Here is a 27215-nt window from a genome sequence, read left to right as displayed (position 1 = left end):
GCCTGGGACGACTCCTGGTGGCCGACCGCACTGGGAGCAGCACCAACACCCACCGACCACGCACGCAACCTGGGGTTCATGCTCGACTCCACTCTCTCCATGACTAAACAGGTCAAGGCCGTCTCATCCTCCTGCTTCAACACCCTCCGCATGCTCCGCAAGATCTACAGGTGGATCCCCACTGAAACAAGAAAAACGGTCACCCAGGTCCTCGTCAGCAGCAGGCTGGACTACGGAAACGCCCTCTACGCAGGGGGCCTCGGCCAAACTCCTGAAAAGACTACAACGCATTCAGAATGCCTCTGCACGCCTGATGCTCGACATCCCTCACCGCAGCCACATCACACCCCACCTGAGAAAAATGCACTGGCTCCCCATCAACAAGCGGATCACCTTCAAGCTCCTCACCCACGCACACAAGGCACTACACAACACCGTACCAGCATACCTCAACAGACTACTCACCTTCTACACCCCTAAACACCAGCTCCGCTCCGCCGACCTCACCCTCGCCACCGTCCCCCGCATCCAAAGAGCGACCTCCGGCGGCAGATCGTTCTCCCACCTCGCCGCCAAGACCTGGAACACCCTCTCCATCCTCCTACGGCAGACCCAGGACCTGCTGGCCTTCAGAAGACTACTCAAGACCTGGCTATTCGAGCAGTAGCAGCATCCCCCCCCAGCGCCTTGAGACCCCCACGGGTGAGTAGTGTGCTTTACAAATGTTCTAATTGATTGATTGATTGATTATGTGATAAGCACTAGTTCAGACCTGACCACTACATGCAAATCTAAGAACACTTGGCAGCTATTTGACATGGAAGACTTAAAACCGTCACAAAGACCAAACCTTCAATCCCCTGTGTGGACTCTAGGGTAACAATGACAAAGACCTTTAAACACACATGCTCCCCTTGTGGACTGAATTGGCGAGTCTCTTAATCAGCCAAGGAATTTTCCTGACTTCCTCAAGACTGGACAAGTTACACCACTCCACAAAAAACTGTATGCTGATGCGAACAACCTCAACAATTTTCACCTTGTCTCCAACCTCACTTTCCTTGTAAAAATCATCGAAAGAGAGGACTTCCTAGGCAAAAAAACAATCTGGTTGCAGTATTGAGACTTTACTGCTCCAGGTGATCTATGGCGCACCTCGAGTCCTAGATTCAGGTAACTCCTGCCTCCTGTTACCTGACCTATCGGCATCCTTTGATACAGTAAATCACTCTTTGCTCCTTGACACGCACTCAAAAATCTAATGGGCAATGGGCATTGATGGTGGCTTCCTCATATGGTTTGAAGAATCCCTAACGGGGAAGTTGTAGAGGATAAACACCAATGGCCGTAGATCAAGGGTCCCTCAGAGACGTATTGTCAGTGACTGTCTTGGACTATGTCTGGAACACAGTCAGGGACTTGGGCAAGGACTGGCGACTGTGTAGAAAACGTACGCAGAAAGAGAAGTACAATGCTGCCCAGGATCACAAAGGAAGTCAGAGGAGAAAAAGAATCCAAAGGGGAAGCCTGCACGAAGGAACAAGATGGCTAAGACTCAGAAAGGACAGGCACTGATGAGGTTATTTACCACTCTGAATAACTACACCCAGACCGAATGTGCAAGACATATATATGAAACAATATTAACAATAAAGGGAGTCTGGGGCAAAGCACTCAGGAACTCAGCCCGATAAGACTGAAGCTCAGTAAGTTCCTCACCCACAATTGCTGTTATAGATGCTGACTGCAAATACCCACATGTAGGATATGCATGCAAAGGCAGGGTCTGTGGAGTTGATACCTATGGTGATGTTATAAATGTAACTCAAAGACAATACTCACAGTGAACAAGAAACTCCACCTAGTTTGGCGGCTGTGCCCACGGATTCTGGCGATCAAACAGGAACACGCAAGGCAGTAACAGCAAGGGGGTAGAACTAAACACAAGCACAAATAGAGAAGGAGCTAGCAAGGTGGAGTGCTTAACAGGAAAGGAAGGAAATCACAGGACACGCTTGACAGAAAGCAAGTAACAAGGTAATAGAAGCAAGACAGCAGGAATAGAAAGACAGTAAACTAGGAACTGGAACCAAGAAAATGGGAAGAAAATCAGGGACTGGAAAGGGATATACACAAGGGGGGGCTACAAGGGTACACTAGAATAGTGCTGGTTCAGGAACCAAGAAAACAAAGTAGCACTGAAGGCAGCGCTGAAGCTGGAACTAGAATTGAGCAAAAGCGCAGGAGTCAAGGTAGCACTGTAGGCACTGCTAGTTCAGGAACAAGGGAAACTGCTGCAGCTCAGGAACAAGGAATGTTAAGGCTTAGGAGGCAAGGTAGCACTGTAGGCAGTGCTAGTTCAGGAACAAGGGAAACTGCTGCAGCTCAGGAACAAGGAATGTTAAGGCTTAGGAGGCAAGGTAGCACTGTAGGCACTGCTAGTTCAGGAACAAGGGAAACTGCTGCAGCTCAGGAACAAGGAATGTTAAGGCTTAGGAGGCAAGGTAGCACTGTAGGCAGTGCTAGTTCAGGAACAAGGGAAACTGCTGCAGCTCAGGAACAAGGAATGCTAAGGCTCAGGAGGCAAGGTTGCACTGTAGGCAGTGCTAGTTCAGGAACAAGGGAAACTGATGCAGCTCAGGAACAAGGAATGTTAAGGCTTAGGAGTCAAGGTAGCACTGTAGGCACTGCTAGTTCAGGAACAAGGGAAACTGCTGCAGCTCAGGAACAAGGAATGTTAAGGCTTAGGAGGCAAGGTAGCACTGTAGGCAGTGCTAGTTCAGGAACAAGGGAAACTGCTGCAGCTCAGGAACAAGGAATGTTAAGGCTTAGGAGGCAAGGTAGCACTGTAGGCACTGCTAGTTCAGGAACAAGGGAAACTGCTGCAGCTCAGGAACAAGGAATGTTAAGGCTTAGGAGGCAAGGTAGCACTGTAGGCAGTGCTAGTTCAGGAACAAGGGAAACTGCTGCAGCTCAGGAACAAGGAATGCTAAGGCTCAGGAGGCAAGGTTGCACTGTAGGCAGTGCTAGTTCAGGAACAAGGGAAACTGATGCAGCTCAGGAACAAGGAATGTTAAGGCTTAGGAGTCAAGGTAGCACTGTAGGCACTGCTAGTTCAGGAACAAGGGAAACTGCTGCAGCTCAGGAACAAGGAATGCTAAGGCTTAGGAGGCAAGGTAGCACTGTAGGCAGTGCTAGTTCAGGAACAAGGGAAACTTCTGCAGCTCAGAAACAAGGAATGCTAAGGCTCAATAGTCAATGTAGCACTGCAGGCAGTGCTAAATCAGAACGAGGAAAACAGAACCAGCTCAGGAACAAGGAATAACTAAAGCTCAGGAAACACTGGAAACAATGATATCAGAACCTCAGGAAACAAGGGTTGGTCCCACCGGTACACAACTACAATGACCAACACTGGACTGAAGGCAGCTGGGGCTTAAAAGAGCTCACAGTACTCACATGCATCAGGTGTGAGCAGGCTAGCTGCAGCCAGCCACATATGAGCTGAATTCCTCCACCCATCCTTGGCCTGCAGGGGTAGAGACGATGCAGTAAGCAGGGAATTCTAGGTAATGGAGTTTCAGGCATGAGCAGGCTGGCTTCCACAAAACCCGGCAAGAAATGGGAATGATTGGTCATTTTCTAGTAGAGTCCAAATGGCTGGAAGTCAGCATGTACCTGAAGGGGAGGGTCTGGAAGCTTATTAGACCACTGGAGAGTCCTACATTTCAGCCCCATGGTGGTGGACACGAGAACGTAGGGAGCAAGTTGAGACACATATCTTTGCACTAACCTTATTCAACCTTAAATTGAGCTTCTGGGAATCTTACTGAGAAAATCTGGGATCATGTATCATCAATATGCTGATGACATCCAACTGTACATAAAGGTCTCTTCTCTAAATGACATTGTGCACATTGCCAACACTATAAGCATAGTTTAAGACTGGATGACTTCACACCATTTCACACTGAACCGTTCAAAGCTAAATTCCTCCTCATTTCCTCATCAAAATCATTGCTTCTGGTATATACCTGGATGGACACATTCAACATTCTAAACAGCAAATACACCATTGTTGACAGTGTCAAATCCCTGGCAGTTATCCTAGATAAAAGACACAACATAAAATCACAAATCAACACCATGGCCAGAAAATCCCTTATAAGGCCCGGCACACATCTGCTACATGTTACCTGGCTGACAAAGTTAAGCCATTTGTGGGCACTAGACCATCACAAAATGCTGAAGCACTGCTGCTAGAAGCTCCAATTTTTAAAAAAGAACCACTCATGGATCAATTCTTCTCAGGAAGTGTAACTAGAATATGGAACTCCTTTCCTCCAAAGCTACATACCATCACTTAGAAGATTATCTTTGCATCTATACTGAAAGCCCTTCTCCTTCAAATACATTACATCTCCTCCCTTTTTTGAACCTCTCTGGTTTAGTTTCTGCACTGATTGGTGCCTTGAGATTTACTGTACTATCTCCATTTCATAATTTCATTAGACTTCATCTTGAACATGGCACCAGTCAACATCATGGTATCAGTGCTTAACTGTGAAAGAAAAAGTGCAGGTGCACAGGGCTCTGTTCAGGGCCTGCAACCACTGCAATTAAATACCGGTGTTCCTAATGCAAAGACTACTAAGTCCTTATCCATCTCATGCCTCCGTAATCCACTATGATGCACCCCTTCCTCCTCTGTAGCTCACACTTGCAGGTTCCTACTTTTGCCCGTTGTGACATAATTTTTGTCTTTTTCTTCCTCCGTCTTTCTGTTTTGTGTCTTTTTCCCTCCCTTACTCTAGTAAATTCTGATGCTGAAAAAGAAGTGCTAGAACCTAAAAACGAGTGCCATCGCCCCCCACGTGAACCATCAGTTCAAATTAAGCATTGCATGTTATGCAAATGTAATGACTGCTTCAACATATACAATACTATCATGTTTGTAGCCTTTTAAGTGTGCCTACGTCTTTGGATGATGCCTCTGAGTGCCCTGTGTAGTGATCTGCTCTGTATTCTAATATATCAAAGCCTTTGAATTATGCAATTTTTTACTTAATATAATCATCAAATTATGTTGCTAATTCTCCCCCTACAAGGATGCCTGGCTCCACATACATGAAAACTATTAACCCTTTTTCTCTTTTTGTCCAAGTTGTCTTCTGTATTTCTGTTTGTATGTTGATCTATGTGAATAGGCACCTGTATGTTTCTGTGTCTATGTTCAAGGATGGGTCTGTGTCAGTCTACCTGCATAGGTGTCTTTTTAGATCTTACATAGGCAGCACATGCACTGTCTCTTGGAACATGTTGTATCTTCTTTATGGGCTTTTAGCATGCCCATCCATTTTGATTCTTTCCTTCATGTGCGTTTCGAAATTCCTTTGTTTTAGTTGGTTAAAAGTTTATATTTGTGCCTCCTTGTGCTGTTTGGTCACGCTCTGGAGACTTGGCCTGTTACATAGATCACTTCACTATCTACCATATCAGTTCGTTTTTGCACACTACTTTTTCTTTTGCCTGGGCTTGTTTTGACTTTCCGAGCACGCTCAGCTGATTGCTGCAAATCATGTCCTTATCTTGTTTTCTACTGTCTTTGGTTTCACAAGCACATTTTTAGCTGGCGATGTTGTTCTTCATCCTATAACATTTTTGGTTTCATTAGCTCAAATGTCCGAACGTTAAATAATATACTTACTTATTGGAGGTGTAGTTTAAGAAGACGCCTGACAGTAGGATCAACCTATTTACATTGTGCTTTTGACAGCTTGATTATTTGGATACGATTAAGGAGGGAAACATGCTGTTATTGCTCAGTTTTATGAAAATTGAAGCAGCTTTAAGTTTGATGTTTTCTTTTAGGTTTCAATTGTTGGTGAAATAAAACCAATATCCAGGGATGCCTCCTTGTGCTCCCCAAACGTGGCATGTAATGTGAGGTCACTTAACAATATATCCTCAAGCACCACCTCAGCACCACACAGCACCACCTCAGCATCACTCAGCACCACTTCAGGAACACCACCACAACACCACCTGAGCATCACTCAACAGCACATGAGCACCATCACAACACCAGCACAGCACCACCTCAGCAGTGCTCAGCCTGAGCACAGCATCACATCAGCCCCAGAGCAGCACCACCTCAGCACCAGTGCACCACCTCAGCACCAGGACAGTACCACCTCTGCACCAGTGCAGCACTAATCTAGCATCAGTGCAGCATCACCACCTCTGCATCAGTGCACCACCACAGCGCAGCCTCACCACAGCATTAGTGCAACACAAACTCAGCACCAGTGCAGCAGCACCTCAGCACCAATGCAGCACCACTTAAGTATTAGTGCAGCATCACTTGAGCACAAGTGCAGCATCCCCTCAGCACCACTGCAGCGCCAAATCAGCATCACTCAGCACCACCTGAGCACCAGCACAGCATCACCTGAGCACCACCATAAGCATCACTCAGCACCATCTCAGCACCAGCCCAGCACCACCTCAACATTAGCGCAGCACATTCTTACCACAGCACCACCTCAGCATCAGCACAGCACCACCTCTGCATCAGTGCACCAGCGCAGCACTACCTCAGCACTAGCGTAACCTCATCTCAACTGCAAATCAGCACCAACGCAGCACAACTTCAGCATCAGCACAGCACTAGCTCAGCATTACTCAGCACCACCTAAGCACCAGCTCAGCATCACCTGAGCACCAGCGCAGCACCACCACCTCAGGATGAATCAACACCACCTCTGCATCACTCAGCCCCACCTCAGCATCACTTAGCACCACCTCAGCACCAGCGCAGCACCTCCTCAACATCCGCACAGCACCATCTCAGCATTAGCAAAGCACCACCTCTGCATCAGTGCACCATCACCAGTGCAGCCCCACCTCAGTACCAGCTCAGCCCCACCTCAGCAGCAACTCAGCACCAACGCAGCTCCACCTCAGCATCAGCACAGCACCACCTCAGCACAGCACCACCTCAATATCAGTACAGCACCACCTCTTCATCAGTGCAGCACCACCAGTGCAGCACCATCTCAGCATCAGCTCAGTACCACATCAGCACTAGTGCAGCACCACCTCAGTACCAGCTTAACATCAGCACTGTCTCAACATCAGCACAGCACCACCTCAGCACCACACAGCACCACCTCAGCATCACTCAGCACCACTTCAGGAACACCACCACAACACCACCTGAGCATTACTCAACAGCACATGAGCACCATCACAACACCAGCACAGCACCACCTCAGCAGTGCTCAGCCTGAGCACAGCATCACATCAGCCCCAGAGCAGCACCACCTCAGCACCAGTGCACCACCTCAGCACCAGGACAGTACCACCTCTGCACCAGTGCAGCACTAATCTAGCATCAGTGCAGCATCACCACCTCTGCATCAGTGCACCACCACAGCGCAGCCTCACCACAGCGTTAGTGCAACACAAACTCAGCACCAGTGCAGCAGCACCTCAGCACCAATGCAGCACCACTTAAGTATTAGTGCAGCATCACTTGAGCACAAGTGCAGCATCCCCTCAGCACCACTGCAGCGCCAAATCAGCATCACTCAGCACCACCTGAGCACCAGCACAGCATCACCTGAGCACCACCATAAGCATCACTCAGCACCATCTCAGCACCAGCCCAGCACCACCTCAACATTAGCGCAGCACATTCTTACCACAGCACCACCTCAGCATCAGCACAGCACCACCTCTGCATCAGTGCACCAGCGCAGCACTACCTCAGCACTAGCGTAACCTCATCTCAACTGCAAATCAGCACCAACGCAGCACAACTTCAGCATCAGCACAGCACTAGCTCAGCATTACTCAGCACCACCTAAGCACCAGCTCAGCATCACCTGAGCACCAGCGCAGCACCACCACCTCAGGATGAATCAACACCACCTCTGCATCACTCAGCCCCACCTCAGCATCACTTAGCACCACCTCAGCACCAGCGCAGCACCTCCTCAACATCCGCACAGCACCATCTCAGCATTAGCAAAGCACCACCTCTGCATCAGTGCACCATCACCAGTGCAGCCCCACCTCAGTACCAGCTCAGCCCCACCTCAGCAGCAACTCAGCACCAACGCAGCTCCACCTCAGCATCAGCACAGCACCACCTCAGCACAGCACCACCTCAATATCAGTACAGCACCACCTCTTCATCAGTGCAGCACCACCAGTGCAGCACCATCTCAGCATCAGCTCAGTACCACATCAGCACTAGTGCAGCACCACCTCAGTACCAGCTTAACATCAGCACTGTCTCAACATCAGCACAGCACCACCGCCACATCAGTGCACCACTACAAGCACAGCCCCACCTCAGCACCAGTTCAGTCCCACCTCAGCAGCAGCTCATCACCAACACAGCACTACTTCAGCGCAGCACCACCTCAGCACCAGTGCACCACCTCAACATCAGCACAGCAACATCTCAGAATCAGCACATCACCACCTCTGCATCAGTGCACCACCACCAGCGCACCCCAGCCTAAGTGGGAACCGAGCACCACCTCAGCATCAGCGCAGCATCACCTGAGCACAGCACCAACTCAGCATCACTCCGCATCACCTGAGCACCAGCACAGCACTACCACCTCAGCATCACTCAGGACCACCAGGGCATCGTTTTGCACCACTAAAGCATCACTCAGCACCACCTCAGTTTCAGCACAACACCACTTGAGTACCACCATAACACAACCTCAGCATCAGTACAGCACCACCTCATCAGTGCACCACCAGTGAAGCACCAACTCTGCATCAGCGCAGCAGGATCTCAGAACTAGAGCAGCACCACCTCAGCACAAGCCCAGCACCACCTCAACATCAGCACAGCACCATCTCAGCATCAGCACAGCACCACCACTGCATCAGTGCACCACCAGTACAGCCCCACCTCAGCACCAATGCAGCCCCACCTCAACAGCAACTCAGCACCACTTCAGCATCAGCGAAGCCCTGCCTCACCATCAACTCAGTGTCACCTCAGCACAGCACAAACTCAGCACCACCTGAACACCAGCTCAACACCACCTGAAAACCAGCTCAGCACCCCATGAGCACCAACGCAGTACCACCAGCTCAGCACCACCACAACATCGGTCAGCACCAACACAGCATTACTCAACACCACCACAGCACCAACTCAGCATCACTCAGCACCTCCTCAGTCTGTCCTCGGAAACTGGCATCTGTTGATTCTTCCCTAGTGTCTATCCGCTGCTCGTGTTGTAATTCAGGTACTCTTTCCCAACATCCACCCTCCCGTTTTTTATGCCCCGCCCCCACATTAACAAAATAAAAGCCATAACAAACAAGCATTAGAACAGGCAGGAAGAAGTTATAAGGACACAAAACTAGGGTCATTCATTTGTATGTAATGTCTTCTTGGTTATTTTTATTTTATTTTTTAAGTTTTATATAGCGCTAGCTTGACCCGTGGGTATCAGAGCGCTTTACATACACACACGAGAGAAAAATAGCATTACATAGCAGGAACCTAAGGAAGCAAAAAAGATATAAGCAAAACATAATAATTAGGCATACAGTGAGGGGAGGTAGAAAAACGCAGGTGGTTGGACATAGTCAAGTAACCACCTATCCTTGATGATCAAGTGAGAGGGGATTCAACTAGGTTATTGAAGTCTAGGTTAGTTGACTTCGTCGGTAAAGCATTTGTTGAGGAGATGGAGTTTCAGGTCCCTTTTGAAGCAGGAGAAGGAGGGGTTGCATCTGAGGTCTCTATGGAGTGTGTTCCACAGCCTGGGAACGCTACCAGAAAAGGATCAGCACTGACTGGCTTTCCTTTTCAATTTCGGAGGGATGAGAAGAAGTGAGTTGGAGCTTCTCAGAGTTCTGGATTTTCCTGCTTTAACCACTTTGCTGTTAAGGTAGTTGGGGGATGGTGAGTGAAGGGTTTTGTGTGTGATGCAGGCCAGTTTGTAAATACATCTACCATCCATGGGAAGCCAGTTGAGGGAGTTGAGGGTTACTGTGATGTGTTACACCAGTTATGAGTCGAGCTGCCTTAGTGGGGCTAGGTGAGCTTTTTGTGTCCTTGTTAGAATGGCGTTCCCATAGTCCAGTTTAGAGAGGACTAGGGATTGTACTATTGTTTTGAGATCATCTTGGGGAATTAAAGGTTTAATTTTCTTGAGGTGTTTCAGTGAGTAGAGCGCACCTTTTGCAGCTTTTGATGTGGTCCTTCATTGATAAGTTTTTGTCCAGGTTAATGCCTAGTGACTTAAACGAGGCGGATAGAACGAGGGAGCAGTTTAGGGCATCAAGATTCTTGAGCCAGTCTTGGATTGGTCGGTGGTTACTTTTCAGGGAGAACAGTATTAACCCCTTCGGTGCTGCAGACGGCCCCCAACCATCCCACGTGACGGTGGGCGTGCGCGGAGGACGGCCGGGGGCCGTCCAAACCACGCCCACTGATTCAATCGCCAGCACTGCGGTGGAATTTGTGCCGCGGTCAACAGGTTAATTACGTTTTGTCCGGGTTCAGCTTTAAGTGGTTTGCGTTAAACCAAGTTTCGATCTTGGTTAGTGTGACATTGAGGTGTTGGATGTCGCTTGGTGATTTGATTTTGTAGTAGATTTGTGTGTCATCTGCATATAGGTGGTACTTAACTCCTGCTTGTTCAGAATGATTGTAAGGGGTTCCATGAAGAGATTGAAGAGGGATGGTAAGAGGATCGTGCCTTGTGGGACCACAAGTGTGACTCGTGTTGGTCTAGAGAGACAGGAGTTGATTTTAATTTGTTGAGAACGGTGCTGACGGAAGGAAGTAAACCATTTTAGTGCTATGCCATTAATACCAGAGCGCCTCTTCGAGGTCTCAAGGAGAGCTGGATGATTTATTGTGTTGAATGGCGCTGATAGGTCAATAAGGATGAGGAGACAAGCTCCACCTTCATCTAAGGCTCTGTGGATATCGTCAGAAATATTGAGAATAGCTGTTTCGGTGCTACAACCTTTCCTGAATCCCGATTGAAGGGTGTTGAGGAGGTTGAAATCATCAATGTGTTTGTTAAGTTGTTGGAGAACGTACTTCTCCAATGTTTTAGCTAGAAACGGGAGGTTGGAGATAGGTTTGAGGTTGTTGAGATCGTTAGGGTCGGCCCCTGGTTTCTTGAGTATGGGTGTGATTGGTCCTAGTTGAAGGGAATTTGGGACACAGCCTGATGTGAGAGAAGAGTTTATGATTTTTGTCCAGAAAGGGGCAATGATGTGGTTGAGTTTTTTTACTATTGTGGATGGTAGGGGGTCCATAGTAGGCTGTAAGCTTGCAATTATATTGAAGACCTCGTTTTCCGACATGAGTTCGTAGTCTGACCAATAAGCATCATTTTTCAGTTGGAAGCGGACCTGGTTGTCCTTGGTATGATTTTGTTCTGTTTGGTCAAGGGTGCTTAAAGGGGGGTCTGTTTTGAGGGACGGAGGATTTGAGGTTTGGATGAAGGATTGTTCAATTTTTGTGACTTTATCTGTAAAGAAGCTGGCAATTTACGCATCGATCCTTGGTGGCTTTTATTTCATGTTTGATGTGCCTTTTGTTTGACTTTTAACAATGTTGAAGAGTTCTCTAGGTCAATTCTTCACCTGGTCTAGTTGGCTGAGGAAGAAAGATGCCTTTTCTCTAAAAATTTGTTATTTATATGCCAACCGCGCAGATCTAAGTTGCGCTAGGTGTAATGTCGCTGGGTTTAGTCTCCAAGTCCTTTCCGACTGTCTGAGTTGTCGTCTTTCGTTATTAAGATCCACATTGAACCAAGATATTGATTTGATTGGTCTCAGCTGTTTGAGTTTGAGTGGCGCTACTTGATCTAACACCTCCGTCATTGTTGACTTAAAGTGAGCTGTGAGGTCATCAGCCATCATAGTGGAAGGCTGGAGCAGTAGATGGGCATGAATCCTGGATTCAAGTTCGGTTATAGGGACTTCTTTGATGTTCCTGGTCCAGTGCTTAGGTTTGTCAGATCGTATTGGTTGGTATCTGACATGCGAGTCAATAATAAACAGTATAAGGTGGTGGTCAGACCAGTCAATGGGAGAAATCGATCTCAGAGGGACCAGCTTATTTTTGGGGATGATCGCATCCAGAGTTGCTCCTTTGATGTGTGTCGGTTCATTGCAGAGTTGTTTGAGGTTGGTTATTTCAAGCAGGTTGGAGAGGTTCTGGACTGTGGTGTCTTCTGGGTTGTTCCAGTGGATATTGAAGTCACCCAGGAACACGTCTTTTGTGTCAGTTAGGGAGAAACAAGTTATTTGGTCAGTTACTTCTTCGGCGAAGAGGGCACGCTCCCCAGGAGGATGGTAGAAGGTGCTAAATTTGATGGGCGTGGTACCTTTGACTGTAAGTTCAACTCCCAGGTACTCAAGAGTCAGGTATTCTGTAGATTTTAATGTGGTAAGCTGTATTCCTACTTTGTGAATGATGGCTAGACCGCCACCAGTTTTGATCGGTTTGTCGTGTCTGATGATGTTGTAACCTGGTGGGGTGAGTATGTCTAGAATGGGGGTAGAGTGGTCATTGAGCCAGGATTCTGTGAGGAATGTGATGTCTATTTCTTCAGCGGGTAAAACTTCAGCAATGTCTGTGGCCTGTTGTACTGCTGATCTACAGTTGAGGAGCATGCAGGATAGAGGACGGGGAGCCTCAATGTTGGTGTGTGCTGTGTGGATAGAAGTGTATTGAGCAGGAGGTCTGGATGAGTGGACAGTTCTAGGGATTCTGTTTGTGCCAATTATAACTGGTATAGCGAAAGGAGACGTAGTCTGGCTCAATGCGAGGTAAGAGTTGTTGATCTTATCTGCTTCCAGTACTGAGATGGAGCGGCAAGCTCGGCTAGGTCGATGGAAGAGGCTGTGTGGGGGGAGAAGGTGCGTAGCTACCCGGTCTGTGTGAGCACGGTGGCTTAATCCGGTTGAGCAGGTATTGTTGTAGGTGTAGGATATCAGCAGCTAGGGAGTCTATTTTCTGCTCCATTCGGGTCAGTTGCTGGGTAATTGAGCTAAAAGAGCTTCTTGCTTTCGGCGGGGGTAGTGTATGACTAGGGCCTTTGGAAGGAGAGAGTATTGGTTTATGGGGTTGAGCGGTATCATTGGGATTAGGAGTGGGGCTAGGAGTCGAGTCATTGATGCTTCCAGTCATGAGGTTAGGAGGAGGTGTTGTGAGTCTTGGGTCCAAGGGGGGAGAGTGAGAAATGGTTAAGAGGAAGTCAGTGTCAAGGGGTTTGGCAGTGAGATTAGAAGTGGAGACGGTTTGTACATGTGGTCGTGGGACAGAGAAAAGAGAGTGTGCGGTGTTTTGAGGGAGATAAGTGACTACGGAATTATCGGTGATGGACATGGAGATGGTTTGGGCAGGTGGAATAGGGTCAGTATTGGAGTTGGGGATAGTTTGAGAGTGTAGAGTCGGATCTCTGGGGTCAAGAGGGGAGTGCCCGTAGCGAGTTCAGTCACGGAAAGAATGTAGTTTGTGTCCGAGCTGCCTAGCTCGAGATCAGCCTTGCTGTGTTTATTAACTGTGAGTTTTATGGTCCTGTTGGGATCAGTTGATGCCATTAAAGTGGGTGTTTGACGGCGGAGTGTGATGATGGGGGTAGTGAAATTGTAGTGTGTGATGGTGGATGTCCATGAGTTGTAGAGTGGGTCGTCAGGGAGGGGAGATTGGATCGGTTCTGTGTTTTTTGTCAGGAATGAGGGGCATAGGGGAGATTGGGTTTGATGGTTTTTTTGAGTTAATGAGGAGAGTAATTTTGGGAAGTGACGATCAAAAGTGGTGAGGTGCGAGTCAGTGGCCTGTATGAGAATGTTTCCTGTTCTGTAGATGGAAATTGTGACTTCCCCTTTAAAGGTAGGGGAGATGATTGTGGAGATTTTTTCGCTATAGGGAATATTTACTGAGTTGGTGACTTGAAAATGAAGAAAGAAGGTGTTTTTCCACTTTGTCGGGCGATGAGTCTAAAAGATGAAGTTAGTTTTCGTCTTGCCGTTGGTCGCGATGTGGTAGTTGTCTACTATAAGTCTTTCCAGGTGCTGTTTTAAAGTACTGTGCTTGAAGTTCTTTTTAGCAATACTGGTCAGATTATCTGGGTAGTGAATGGACCATGAGTTGGGTCCGTAACGCACAAGTTTAGAGTTCCTGGTTGGGTTTAGCGGGTGCATAGTTAACGACTGAGAGATCTGGTTCTAAATTAATCGATGGGAGGAGAAGTTAATTGCGCATTTGAGTCCTCGATTTCTCCTTCATCTAGGGTAGGTACAAAGTAAAATGCCTGTTTTACTGGGGCCGCGTAGCCCTGGAGCTGTATATGTGCCTCCTTGTGGTTCTCAATGTTGCGGCTGTGTCAGTTTATTGGTTATCAGACTCTGGGCCTTTGTTGGCCAATGTAGTTACTCAGAGGGGGAGGTGCACAAAACCAAAACTCCTTTCTTCTTCTTGGGCGTGGTAGAACCAGTGTCGCGAAGGTCCTTGTGACCCAAACTCAGAGCATTAAATTAATGACAGCCTCGAGGTTCCATAGTCTGCGCCGGCGATGCTTGAAGAGACGCACAGCTGGCCGCAGCGCTGTGGCAGGCAGAGATTTGGGTCCTAGATCTCCTGGGGCTGTTCATGACAAGTCACGAAACACAGCGAAGTTCGTGCCCGATTTTTGACGTAGTCCTCTGTCACTTTACATGGATGCTAAACAACAGCATCATAGCAAAACAAAAACAAAATGGGCGACATCAATGTTCACATCTGCCCCTCAGAATCCCCACTGAGGTCAGGCTCGCGTGGCAACCTCCACCCGATATAGGCAGAGCAGGAAGAGCCGGCATCTCCTGCAAGCGGGCCAGCAACGCAGCCCCTTGCACTACCGTGCAGCTCCAGAACGGACGTCCCCTCGCCCCTCACTCCCCTACATAATCCGGGCACAAGCAGCGGCAGCAGGAAGGAACATCCGGAGCCCCTGGTCCAAACCTGGTCCAAACTAGGGAACTCTCATCACTCCTATATTGTTACATATAAGGTAACACAGATGCTTGTAACACTGGTTTACTGTAACTTTTCAACATGCTGCGCAGCAGCCTCAATGCTCTACAACATGGCTTAAAACCATTTGAAAAGCCAATAGCTCTGGCTAAACACTTATAAGGTCGCAAAGGGGAGACCTATTGGATATGCAAATGCTTGTTTTCGGATGGTTTGTGTGTTTCGAAGTATTTTGCTGTGTGTGCACAGTGGCCACTAGATCCGTTGGTCTCTGTGCACGGTTGCCAGTGTGTTTGGGTGTTTGTGTGATCTATCTATGCATGTACTCTGTCTTGTCTGCATGCATCCATGTGCAAAGGCGAACCCTACTGGCTTTGCCTATGCTTATTAAATTAAATGGAGCGTGAATAAAGCTTTTTTCTCAGTTCGTTTAGCGAACTACAGCGGTATGGAAGAAAAAGAAGCTGCTCAGCAATCGGCTCTTACTTTTGTATCAGAGATCGGGATGAGGCACAATCAGCAAGAACCGGCGAAGGACAGCAAGCGGTACCCTACCAGTGGTAGAGGGGCTCAGGGAGAGTCCAGACATTCTTGAGGCTCGTGGGCCAGGGCAGAGTCAGTCGTGTTAGAGCAGTCCACTCCGTCAATACGGTCTGCAAATGTGCAGAATAATTCATGTATTTCACACTTAATGAATGTGTTCAAACTTTTATTTTTATCGAAAGAAGTTTGTCTAACGGTAATGTTTTATCACGTGACCTGAGGATATGCAAATCTAGTTTTTCACGGAAGTTTGAGTAATTTACTTTCCCAAAAGTTTCTTCGTTCGCCGAACCAAAACGTGTGGCGTAGTTTCACCCAGTCCAGGGCAAGTTCTGACCCTGGCGAGGCCCATTAATCAGTAGGCCTAAAATGAGCTGGGCGAACATTGGCGGGAAAAGGACGGCACTAAAACATACTCTGGCCCAGTCACTCAAGACTCAGGCACAGATCCCCGCGAGTACGGGGCGCCGGCGGTGAGGAATGGATAGTGAGATTAGACCAGGAACTCGGGAGAGAATGAATAATGCTGGTGTAACCCGGAAGGCATCGACCATGCGGAGCTGGGAGAGTGAACCGTGGAGGCGACGGGTGACATAATGCCTTTCCTGCACAGCCCGGCCAGAATCTCACGGTGTGTCTGCATATAAATCACAAAGGGAACTCAGTGCATCGAGCACCAAGAGAGTGGGGATGGTTTTAGATTCCTTTCCTAGTCTTCTAGCACGGTTTTAGGAAACCCAAAGCTCCTACATCATTAAACTCGGAATATCAACATATGGGCATGTGGGTCCTGCAAACGTGGAAGAGTGAATACTAACTTTGCATTGCATTTTACAGTATTTTTTTTAATATGAAGTGCAAAGTTTGAGAAGCATACAAAAAAAAAACAATTGCAAAGCCAATAGTTTTGGGTTTAATGTGCTAATGCCTACAGCATCTCCAATAGCTCTGGGCGAAATTTAAATCACGCCGAAATAATTGGAGTGATTTCAGTAATTAAACATTGCTCTTGAGATGTGAAATCATGCGATTATGCCAGCTTGAGTAATTAAGAGTAATTTGGACCGAAAATCCTTCTATAGGAGCACAGGAACAATAAAGAAGAAGAGAGCGAGCGTTTGCTGACCAATGCTGTTCGAGTTCTGATGCATTTAGTGCTATTTTCATAGCGCAAAATAAATCGTCAGGCCCATTTTGGATTCAAAGCTGCATTTTGTACTAAGAAATTACCACTAGATGCTGGATTTTGCTTCTCACGTAATTACGTATAAGTACATGTAATTGGGTGGTCATTAAGAGTAACTACTTTTGAGAGAGTTACGCCAGTTACACCCAGCCCTAATTGCCACAAGAGAGTGAGACAAGCGGGAGGGAGACAACAGGAATAGGCAGACATGGAGGGCTATAGTTATAGTATAGTCCCTCTTGCAACTCCATGCAAGCAACTCGAGTGGAGGTGAAAGGATATAACCAAACAGCCAATATTATTAGGTAAGTGATAAATACTCCATTGGGCTGAGATAAGACACGATTTCAAAGTCGTCAGATAATGTCTTTTTGTTAACAATATACTGTTGACAATAATTAGTCAGGTAACTCTTGTGATTGTGCGAGAATCAGTGGAAACCATCTTTGAGTCGGTTTGTTAAACATTATAAATCCATTAAAAAATTACCACAGTAGATGAGCGAACATACACGGAGGACATTTTTGAAGCCATTTGTAATACTGTAAAAAACCCATTTAAAGATCATCATTATGGATGCTCACACATCCATGGTGGCCATCTTTGATTGTGTTTGTTAAAATGACACAAAACCCATTTTTGGTAACAATTCTGCATGTGGTGTGCACATAGACAGTTGTAGACGGCCATCTTGAAATGCACATTTTTTTTTAAAGATGAACACCCTTTGAATGTGCGGCGAGTGGAAATAGTTTAAAAGAAGATACATTAAATAAAAAAGGTGTCTGTAGGGGATGCCAATGTGGAGCGGTGGGGAACAAAAGAGGAGTCGTATGGGTAGGATTGTTAAAAAAATAAGCAGAATGGGGAGGGTTTTGGGGAAGCAAGAGATGAGTTGGGTGAAAAGGGTGACAGACATAGAGAGGGAGAGGACAAGGGCAAAGTGAAGAGGGAAGCAGCACAAGGGATCAAAAGCAAGAAAACACATGCACTCCTGAGAGTATCTTAAGGGAAAGAAAAAAGTAATTCACCAAATGCAAGCAACATCAGAAATGGAAGGAGGAAAGGCACAAGTCAACCAATTAGAAAACTGTGAAACCTAACTGCTTCTGGGCGGGACAAACTCAAGAACAGGGAAGAAAGCCATCAAGACAATACAAGACAAATGATACAGAAAACAAAGCCTTCTAATCAAGATTATGGGTCTGACCCAGAGCTCACTCAATCAACCAATCAAGTCGTATGTATAGAGCGCACCATGTCACTCTAGCGGGTATTCAGGCCCTTGCTGCAGGTATCAGTCGAAGAGCCCGGGCTTGAGTCCCTTCCTGAAGTCGGTGAGCGAGCATGCAGTGCGGAGGTGGAGGAGGGGGAGGTCTTCCAGGCTTTGGTGACAAGATGGGAGAAGAAGCGTCCTCCATAGCGGCAGCAGTGTATTCAAGATGTCTATGCGAAGGCAAGGTGTGTGGAGTGGAGGTTCCTGGGAGGTTGGTGAAAAGGCAGGCAGTGGTTCATGTAGGCAGGTCCTTGGTTGTGGAGGGCTTTGTAGGCATGGGTCAGGAACTTGAAAAGGCTTCTCTTCTGGACTGGGAGCCAGTGAACGTCCTTCAGGTGCTGGGTGATGTGGGTTCTCTTGGGTAGGTAGAGGATGAGTCTGGCAGGTGCGTTCTGGATTGTTTGGAGTCTTTACATGAGTTTGGTGGTGGTGTCTGCATAAAGTGCTTTGCCGTAGTCGAGTCGGCAGGTGATGAGGACCTGTATCACTGTCTATCTGGTGCCTATGGGGAGCCACTTGAAAACTTTGCGCAGCATGTGGAAGCAGGCTGAGGAGGAGGCGTTAAGCTAATGTTTCATGGAGAGGTCACTGTCGAGGATGATGTCTATTTTACAGGCTTGGTCTATTGGCGTGTGGGTGGGGCCGAGCTCTGATGGCCACCAGAAGCCATTCCAGAGCGTGGCATGTCTGCTAAAGATCAGAACTTCCATTTTTTCCGTGTTGAGCTTGAAGCAGTTGTCCTTCATCCAGGCTAAGACGTTCTTCATACAGTTGTGGAAATTGGTCTTCGTCGAAGTAGGGTCCACTCAGAGCGAGAGGACTAGCTGCGTGTCGTCAGATGATGTTAATGTTGTGTAATCGGACAATATCTGCGAGTGGTATCATGTAGATGTTAAGAGGGTAGGACTTAGGGCTGAGCCTTGGGGGATGCTGCATATGGTGTGCTTACCCTACGATGTGACTATTGTTTGACTTGCGATCAGGAGCTGCTCGTGTCAGGGAAAAGTGGCGGAGCTGAGGGGTCAGGGTGGGTGGAAAGGGGGACGAGGGAGACAAATGTAAAAAATAAAAAAGAACTTACCTGCTGCCCTCCACCATCGCATCGCGCTCTTCTGCTCCTCTCCACTTCATTGTAGAAAGCCACAGGCTCCCAGCCTGCTCTGCGGCCAATTCTGAAGCTGCTCTCATGTATGAGAGCAGCTCCGGGTTTGGCTTGAGTGCAGATGATTTGCGCTCCAGGACAGACTGGGAGCCTGTGTCTGCTCCCTCCAACCCCAGCAATGCAGCTGGGGTTGGAGTGAGGTTCACTGTTCATGTAAGTTTGGCCAGCCTGAGACAGTCGGCCAAACCCACATGCGCAGTGAAAGCAGTGCACCTACCACTCCCCTAAGTGTCTGACGTCGATGTGGCTTGTCCCCAAGCCTCAGCACAAGGAAAATAAATGGTAATAAAATGGGTTTCAAATCTGTTTTATTATTGTTTTATTTTTATGTTTTGGAGGGTGCTGGCAGGGAGCGGCGCTCCTCCGCCATAGCAGAGAAGCCGCTCCTGCTTGCGATGCGACCAAATAGACTTTATTGGAAACAATGGTCTGGTCAACCGACGGATAAAGCTGTTCATGCCAAGACTGTAAAATCAAATTAATAAAACATTACAAAAACGTGTGCAGCTTTCCAGACATGCCTTGGAAAGTTTTGTGAATTGTGAAAAGTCCCCCATGCTGATGTGTGTAGACTTAAGGCATTTTTGTGAATTAGTGCTTTGGTTTTGTTATGCAAGGCTTACAAAAGAAAACATTTTTCACAGATAAGTAATTATTGCATATGGAAAAAATAACAACTGCTGGAAGACCACAGCCTAATTGTCACAGTTATGATATATGATTTTTATGTGTTGCAGTGTCACACCCTGAAAAATCTACAAGATGTCATAGGTTGGGCCCAATACTGTAAGAGTGGGTGTTCCCAAAGAACTTTGAAGGGAGAAGACTATGCAAATGGTATGAACATCCACTGTCGTGACTTTACGTCCATTCACAAACGTTTGGAACATGTCTCTTCGTTTCTAAAATTATGGTCGTCTGACTCAGGTGTAATTGATTCAGATTTTTATTGGGATGACAGAATTACTTTCCATATAAAAATTGCAAAATGTAAGATTTGTCCTAACCCAGTGTCTGGGGATTTTCCTCAATGTAGTAGAGATCTGAAGGAAGAGGGTTAGCTTATGGAGAAGCAAATCAAGAAAGCTCCAAAAACCTGAAACGACCCACGTCACCCTTTTTCGCCACATCCTGTTTGTTGGGGGGAGCATGAAGCAGCTGCAAATGTAAAATTGCACAATCTCCTTACTGGCCCATTACTCTGAATACTTGACTACAATTGTTAAACAAGACTTTAGCTTTCCTAGGTGCTTAATTTGAGCCAGTTGTTGCAGGTGAGGAGCACTGGCACTTATTTTTGGGAACCAGCATTTATTTTTTTCTCATCACCCAAGAGTAAGAGAGATGGCAAACCTGTGTGGTAGACCTGTTCTTTTCAGCAGGTTTTCCCCCAGACCTTTTGCTTTTTGGCCTCCTGTTTTTGTTGTGTTTATGACTTTACCACTGCTGATCAGTGCTAAAGTGCCTATGCTCTCCCTGTAAATTGTATTTATGGATTGGTGATTCCACGATTGGCACATTTGATTTATTGATAAGTCCCTAGTACAGTGCACTGTGTGTGCCCAGGGACTGTAAATCAAATGCTGCTAGTGGGCCTGCAGCACTGATTGTGCCACCCACATGAGCAGTCTGTAAATGTTACTCAGACCTGGCACCACAGTGTCTGTGCGCAGTTCGGTACTGCCATGTTGACCTGGCAAGTGCACCCACTTGCCAGGACCTAACCTTACCTCTTCTTACATTTGGGTCACCCCAAGGATAAAGTTCTAGTTTCATACCACGGTTGGTGTAATACCCTTTGGAGATTTTTTTATGTAGTGGAGAACAAGGATGCGCATGAGAGATAAATGGGAAATGCTGCTTCTTTTTACAATCCCATCAAGTGTTTTGACCTTGACAGATTTTATGAAACTCAAAATATTAAAAGTAAGTGGCAGGGGTTGGCCTTACGTATGGTAATTGTTAGACCTGGCACCATGGGCGTGGGTCTCCCCTGCATTTTTTGCTTTTGCCTCCTGTGTTTTTGATGCGTGTTGGACTCCGTTTTGCTAATCTAGATGCTTTGGACACTTTGCCACTGCTGTTCAGTGCCAAAGTGCAAGTGCCCCCTTTTTCAAATTGTTGTTATGGATTAGTGATTCCATGATTGTCATATTTGATTTACCAGTCAGACCCTAGTACAATGCACTGTGTGTGTCTAGGGCCTGTAAATCAAATGATGCTAGTGGGCTGCAGCACTGATTGTGCCACCCACAGAATAAGCCTGTAAAATTTAAAATGTTTGTTAAATTGCATTGCAGAGCCTGTGTGTAGTCTAGTACTGCAATGTCGACTTGGCAAGTGCACCCACTTGCCAGGCCCTAACCTTCCCTTTTCTTACATGTCAGTCACCCCTAAGGAAGGCCCAAGGGACCCCTGTGGGCAGGGTGCAGTGTATGTAAAAGGTAGGACATGCCCTGATGTGTTTCATATCCTGATAGTAAAATACTGCCAATTTTGTTTTTCACTATTGAATGGCTATCTGTCCCATAGGATAGAATGGGATTATATTTATAACATCTTATAAATATAGCTTCCCATTGGGACAAGATAGAAAGATGGAGTTTAGTATACTTTAACTCAGAATATAAAAATGCATCTTTTAGTAAAGATGATTTTTATATTGTCTGTTTGAAAATACCAGTTTTAGAAAGTGGGTTTTTTCTTGCTTAGCCATCCTGTGTGCCTCTGCTGGTTTCTGGATTGACTGTCTGGCTTTTAAATGACAGGGGCTGGGGATATGCATTCTCTCAGACGGCCACCGGTGGGGGGGGAGGGTTGATGTGTGTCCTGCCTTTCCTGGATGATAATGTGTGTCCTGCCTTTCCTGGATGAGTCTGGACTGGGCTGAATAGACCTGGGCTGCATTTAGGGTAGGGGGAGGAGATTTCTTTTACACCTGAATGAGCCTTGTGTACCTTGGACAATGCTGTCTCCACCTCCTCCTGGGCAGCTGCACCAGAGAGGACAGAACTGGTTTTGGCTGAGCAAGGAGTTTCTTTGACACCAGAGATCTAAGGAATTTGTGCTATAAGGAGTGGGGCCCAGACCCCTGAACTTTAGATCACTGCTGAACTGAGGAACCTACCAGGAAGAAGGACCGGAAAAGCTGGAGGAAGAGTACTGCCCTTGTGCTGTGGGTTGGCCTGCAGTGGTTGCTTCTGTCTTGCCTGTTCCTGATGCATTGCAGCAGTGCAAGAAGAATTTTCCGATGCATTGCCGCCGCCAAAGAATTGACGCAGCGCCTGCTCGCAGCTGAAGTGTCTGCCGTGTGATGAATCCTGTGCACTGATCTCTGATGTCTGAGATCAGTGCACAGATTCTGATGCATGCCCTGCTGTGGAAGAACGAACCCATTGAGGGGTCCTGGCTGGTCATCGCAGCGCATCCCGGTTCTTCATGCATCGTATCATCACGCATTGCATTGAAGTGCCAAGTCTTTTGCATCGTTGGGGGACGCAGTAAGAAACCGATGCATCACCTTCCCACGCAGTAAGAAACCAACGCATCACCTCCTTTTCTGTAAAGAACCGTCGCATCACCTCCCCTGCGCAGCAGTAAGGAACCAACGCATTACCTCCCCCAGAGCAAGGAATCGAAGCATCACCTTCCCTGAGTGTAAGGAAATGACGCATCACCTTCCCTGCGACCCTTTTTGCTTGCATTTTCGACGCATCCAAGGTACTTTGTGTAAAAGTTTTGCATCCAACATTTTCTTGGAACAAAACTGTTTCTCCCTTTTAAGAACCATATTTTTAGTTCTGTATTGTGGATTTTTGCCGTTTTGGTCTTATTTTGCTTTAGATAAAGATTACTTATTTTTCTGAACTAGTGTGGTGTCCGTTTGTAGTGTTTTCACTGTATTACTGTATGTGTTCACAAATGCTTTACAAACTGCCTCTGAGATAAGCCTGTCTGATCGTGCCAAGCTACCAAGGGGGTGAACAGGGGTTATTTTAGAAGTGTATCCTCCTTACCCTGACTAGAAAGAAGGGTCCCTACTTGGACAAAGATACCTACCTCTGCCAGCTAGAGACCCCCATTTCTAACACTGTCATTGGACAAAGCACGAACCTGTGAGAGTGACATAAATGGGCAGGGAGTGTCTGGTAATTGATTAAAGAAGCCTTAGTATGCGGTGCGCCAATGTATAATTACACCGACTGCCAGGTTCTGAGCAGAGTTCTGGGCACCAGCACTCATTCTTTCACAAATTAAGTACTGAGGGGCATATTTACATTGAATGGCGTAGCATGGCGTTAGGCACAAAATGCTAATGCCAGGCTCTGCCATTCCAAATACGCAAGGATGCACCGTATTTACAAAGAAATGGCACATCCCTGCGTTTTCCCTAGCGCCGGCGCTAAATTAAGCTGTCCAGCTCCAACGCCAGCACCCTTGCACCATAGTGCAGTGAGTGAATGATTGTTTATGTACAGAAAGGTGTCCCTTTCTGCACATAAACAATCACAAATAGCGATTTGTAACTTCTATGTGTGCTGCATCATGCAACACACATAGAAGTTGCAAATCGTTATTTTTTTAATGATTGTTTATGTGCTGGAACAGATACCTTCCTGCACATAAAAAATCATTCATGTCATTTTGCTATTTCTATATGTGCTGCACAATGCAGCACACAGAAAAAGCAAGAACGATGAGAAATTAAGCATTCCTCTTTCTTTCGCCATGTTAAGACCAGGGTTTCCCTGGTCTTTGGTGCTGCCTCCGATTTATTCCATCATTGTAAATGGAGGGCAGCATCAAAATCAATGGGTGTTACGGCAGAACGCCCACCGCAGCACCCATTTCTGACCCCTTTCATAAGTGTAGCGTGAAGGGGGACTTATTAACAAGGCAGCATTAAGCCACGATAAGTGGCTTAACGCCACCTTGTAAATAAGGGGAAGCCCATAACGCCACATGAATGTCATTAAAGTGCTGTTCCTGTGTCAATAGGAGCTAGTAAATATGCCCCAGAATTTCCTTGAATCTCCACCTGTATCTCAGGCCGAGCAGCCAAGGCCTAGCTCAAGGAAAGTGATACCATAAACAGTCTAACACAAAACTGTCACAAACAATAAAGGTCAATGCCTGTTCCGAAGTAGGGCTTTTCCAAGCAATGCATCTTTAACGCACACTTACAGACAGGGTACATGATGACCTTCAGTAAAAACCAGGAGTCTGTAGCTCATATGTTTCATAAGATGTGACCTCCCGTAGCCCCCAAAATGGTTTTACACCAAGTCAGGGGACAACAACTATTGAAATAAATGAGGAGGATGCTAAATTATGGTCAAGGTTTGAGGTTTGCTCAACAGTCCTGATGAAGACCTAGCTTCAGGTCCTCCCCAAAGAACCGTCAGTGTGACTTCCAGTGTGACGCAAGGCTCTTTAAATGTAGAGACGTTTCCTTAAATGTAGCAAAATATCTTTAAATATAGCAATGTAGAAAAACAGAGTTCTGTTAAATTAGAAATATGTGAAGTAACCCTTTGAATGCCATAGTGGGTAAAATAGTTTCTGCGGATGTTTCAACAAAGCGCTGTGACCATGGAATAGCTTTTCTAATGCAACGGGATGCGGATTTACTGTGTGGCCCAAGTTGGGTGTGTTTTGGTGTTGTGCGTGACAACCAGAGTGGTGGTTTTATCCTGATATTTGTTGTTATTCTTGTTGAGGACTGGTGCAGAGGAGTGAAGGATGATAATCATGCGTTTTGTATTAATGTGTTGTGTTTGTTTGATAGTGTGGGTTGTGTGAGAAGTGTTATGGCGTCGTGCATGACGAGTTTTGGGATTCAGGTCTCGTGTTGAGAGAGGGAAATAGTTGTGCATGTGACTGTGCCCGCCATCCTTGAGAGGGGGGAAGGTTCAAATTCTTGAGTGGATTTTGTGCCCAATCATTTGTTGGCAATACTTTTTTTTTGTGGGCAAAATAATGTTTGCTGGTCAGTTGGCTCTAGAGACGTTTTAAGCCATGGGCAAAGTGGGCCCTGGCCCGGGGTCCCAGCATTTCAGGTGGCCCCCTGATACAGCCATCTCTGTTCTGCCGAGACTTGCCCAGATGACCTTGAATAAGTCTTAAATAATTTTTTCCTTTAATTCATTTTGAATTTGGGTGATGTGTGGGGGTCTAAAAGAGGCATTTTGCAGATAAATATTTATATTTTTCAGCACCATCCAACATCTATAGACGAAGTTTCTCTCAGATCAAAACAGTCCCTCACATATGAAAAATGGGCCACAGAGATTATTTGCAATAATATTAGTGAGTCGTTGTTGTATTATAATATTTAACCCCTTCCCCGCTCATGACGGAGCCGCTCCGTCATGAGCCACGGTTGCCGTGTGCTCATGACGGAACGGTTCCGTCATGTCACGGCCGTTGGCGGCCGCTCCGCCTACGCGGCGCTGTTTCCCCGCCTGTGCGGGAGGACAACGCAAATGGGCGGAGTCATGACGGAACCGTTCCGTCATGAGCACAGCTCAACCGTGGCTCATGACGGAGCGGCTCCGTCATGAGCACAGCACCACCGCGCTGCCCCCCCCCGCACCCCCCAGCGCTGCAGCGGAATTCCCGCCGCAGCGAAAGGGTTAAAACACACATCACTGTCCCTGAATTTTTGATGTAAACACATTTAGAATTTGGACTAGAGTGTCTGTGCAGTGTCAGTGACCTGGCCAAAGAGGGCATGAAAGAGCTCAGAGTGAATCATAAAATAAAAGCTGCTCTGAACAGGGGCCCCAAAGTAATTTTGGTTCAGGGCTCCTGAAGTCCTTATAACGTCCCTGACTCCATCATTAGTTTGGGGAGCGCTAGGTCTTTACTTCCTGAATTTCAGGTGTGTTTTGTTGTATTTGCTATGAGAATGCCACATTCTGTACTCGGAGGGGATTGTTGCTCACATTTGAGCATCGTTACATTGTAAAAAGGGAAGCCGTGCTCAATGTTTGTGGGGGAGGCAAGTGAGCAGGGGCCGCCGACCAGCGCACCAATCTGCTCGCTGCGGTCTCTAGAAAGGAGAGTGAAATAACACATCTTTGGGACATTTGAATCGACTGAGTGGACTATTCAGAAATCAGAAACATTGCCTGTTTGGACGCTAGGAGTGCCAGCAAGACGTGTGGCTCGCCTGACATGTCATTGAATCTGCAGCATTTCAGCTGTCAGCAATGTTGGCAGTTATTTTCAAAAACCCAAGCATTTAATTAAAAAAAGAAAAACATAAAAAAAAGAGGGTCGGAAATAGGGAAGGAGACAAGAGCAATAACAAATCAAGCTCCGCAAAAGGATGCTTTAGGCAGAAATTGAGAACGAAAGTTACAGCACAGGAGAGAGTACGATTCGTCCCCGGCGTTTAATATCGAGTTGCCATAGAAACCACAATATCTCATAACGTGCTTGCTTGTGGGAAAACGGACGAGCACAGTGACGAAGACGATCACGTTTAAACGAACGCATTAATCGCCCTCCTCGCGTTAGCTCTGTTTTATAACAGCTCGCGCTATCGTCTACTAAATAGAATTGCAGATTAAACCATATTTAGTGATTTTTCTTTTACGGGGTTTCGCAGTTTCTTTTAGGTAATGACCCATTCATCTCTTTTTTAATTTCGAGAAAAATTAACAGAATAAAATAGCGTGTCACATACAGTAAGCACCCTCCTCACGCTGCCACCATCTCGTTGGTGCTGCGCTGCCGAGAGGGCTGTGAAATGGTGGCTTCAGTTGCAGGCGTTTATGAAGCACTGATCCCTGGATAGTCACTCACCGGGCCCTTCCGGCGGGAGCAGAAGGTTTAGTGATGGAGGGAGGCATTGGAAGGACCGGAGAGGAGAGAAAATGGAAGCGGAAGCAGGGGAGACAATGAGGCGGAAGAAGAAGGAGTTGGGTGGGTCGGGGAGGGAGGGAGGAGATAGAGTGGGGAAGGGGGAGGGAGAATTGGGAGGAAAGAAGAGAGATGCGACCAGCGATCAGGGAAA

The 27215-nt window shown here is 46.9% G+C and overlaps 1 protein-coding gene across 6 annotated transcripts in view; it reads left to right on the top strand.

The window, feature by feature from the left end:
* Positions 1–27215, top strand: part of MAP2 (microtubule associated protein 2) — a 1132493-nt gene that overhangs the window by 218271 nt on the left and 887007 nt on the right. The window contains exon 5 of one of the 6 annotated variants that reach the window (XM_085648600.1): positions 19930–20029. The exons of the other annotated variants lie outside the window; for them this stretch is intronic. The gene's annotated coding sequence lies outside the window, so the exon portion shown is untranslated. The remainder of the gene's footprint in view (positions 1–19929; positions 20030–27215) is intronic. 6 annotated transcript variants of the gene reach the window in all.

The sequence above is a fragment of the Triturus cristatus genome, chromosome 3_2 (genome assembly GCF_964204655.1).
Source record: "Triturus cristatus chromosome 3_2, aTriCri1.1, whole genome shotgun sequence".
In the NCBI taxonomy this organism is placed as follows: domain Eukaryota; kingdom Metazoa; phylum Chordata; class Amphibia; order Caudata; family Salamandridae; genus Triturus; species Triturus cristatus.
This window is presented reverse-complemented; position numbering and strand designations above follow the sequence as displayed.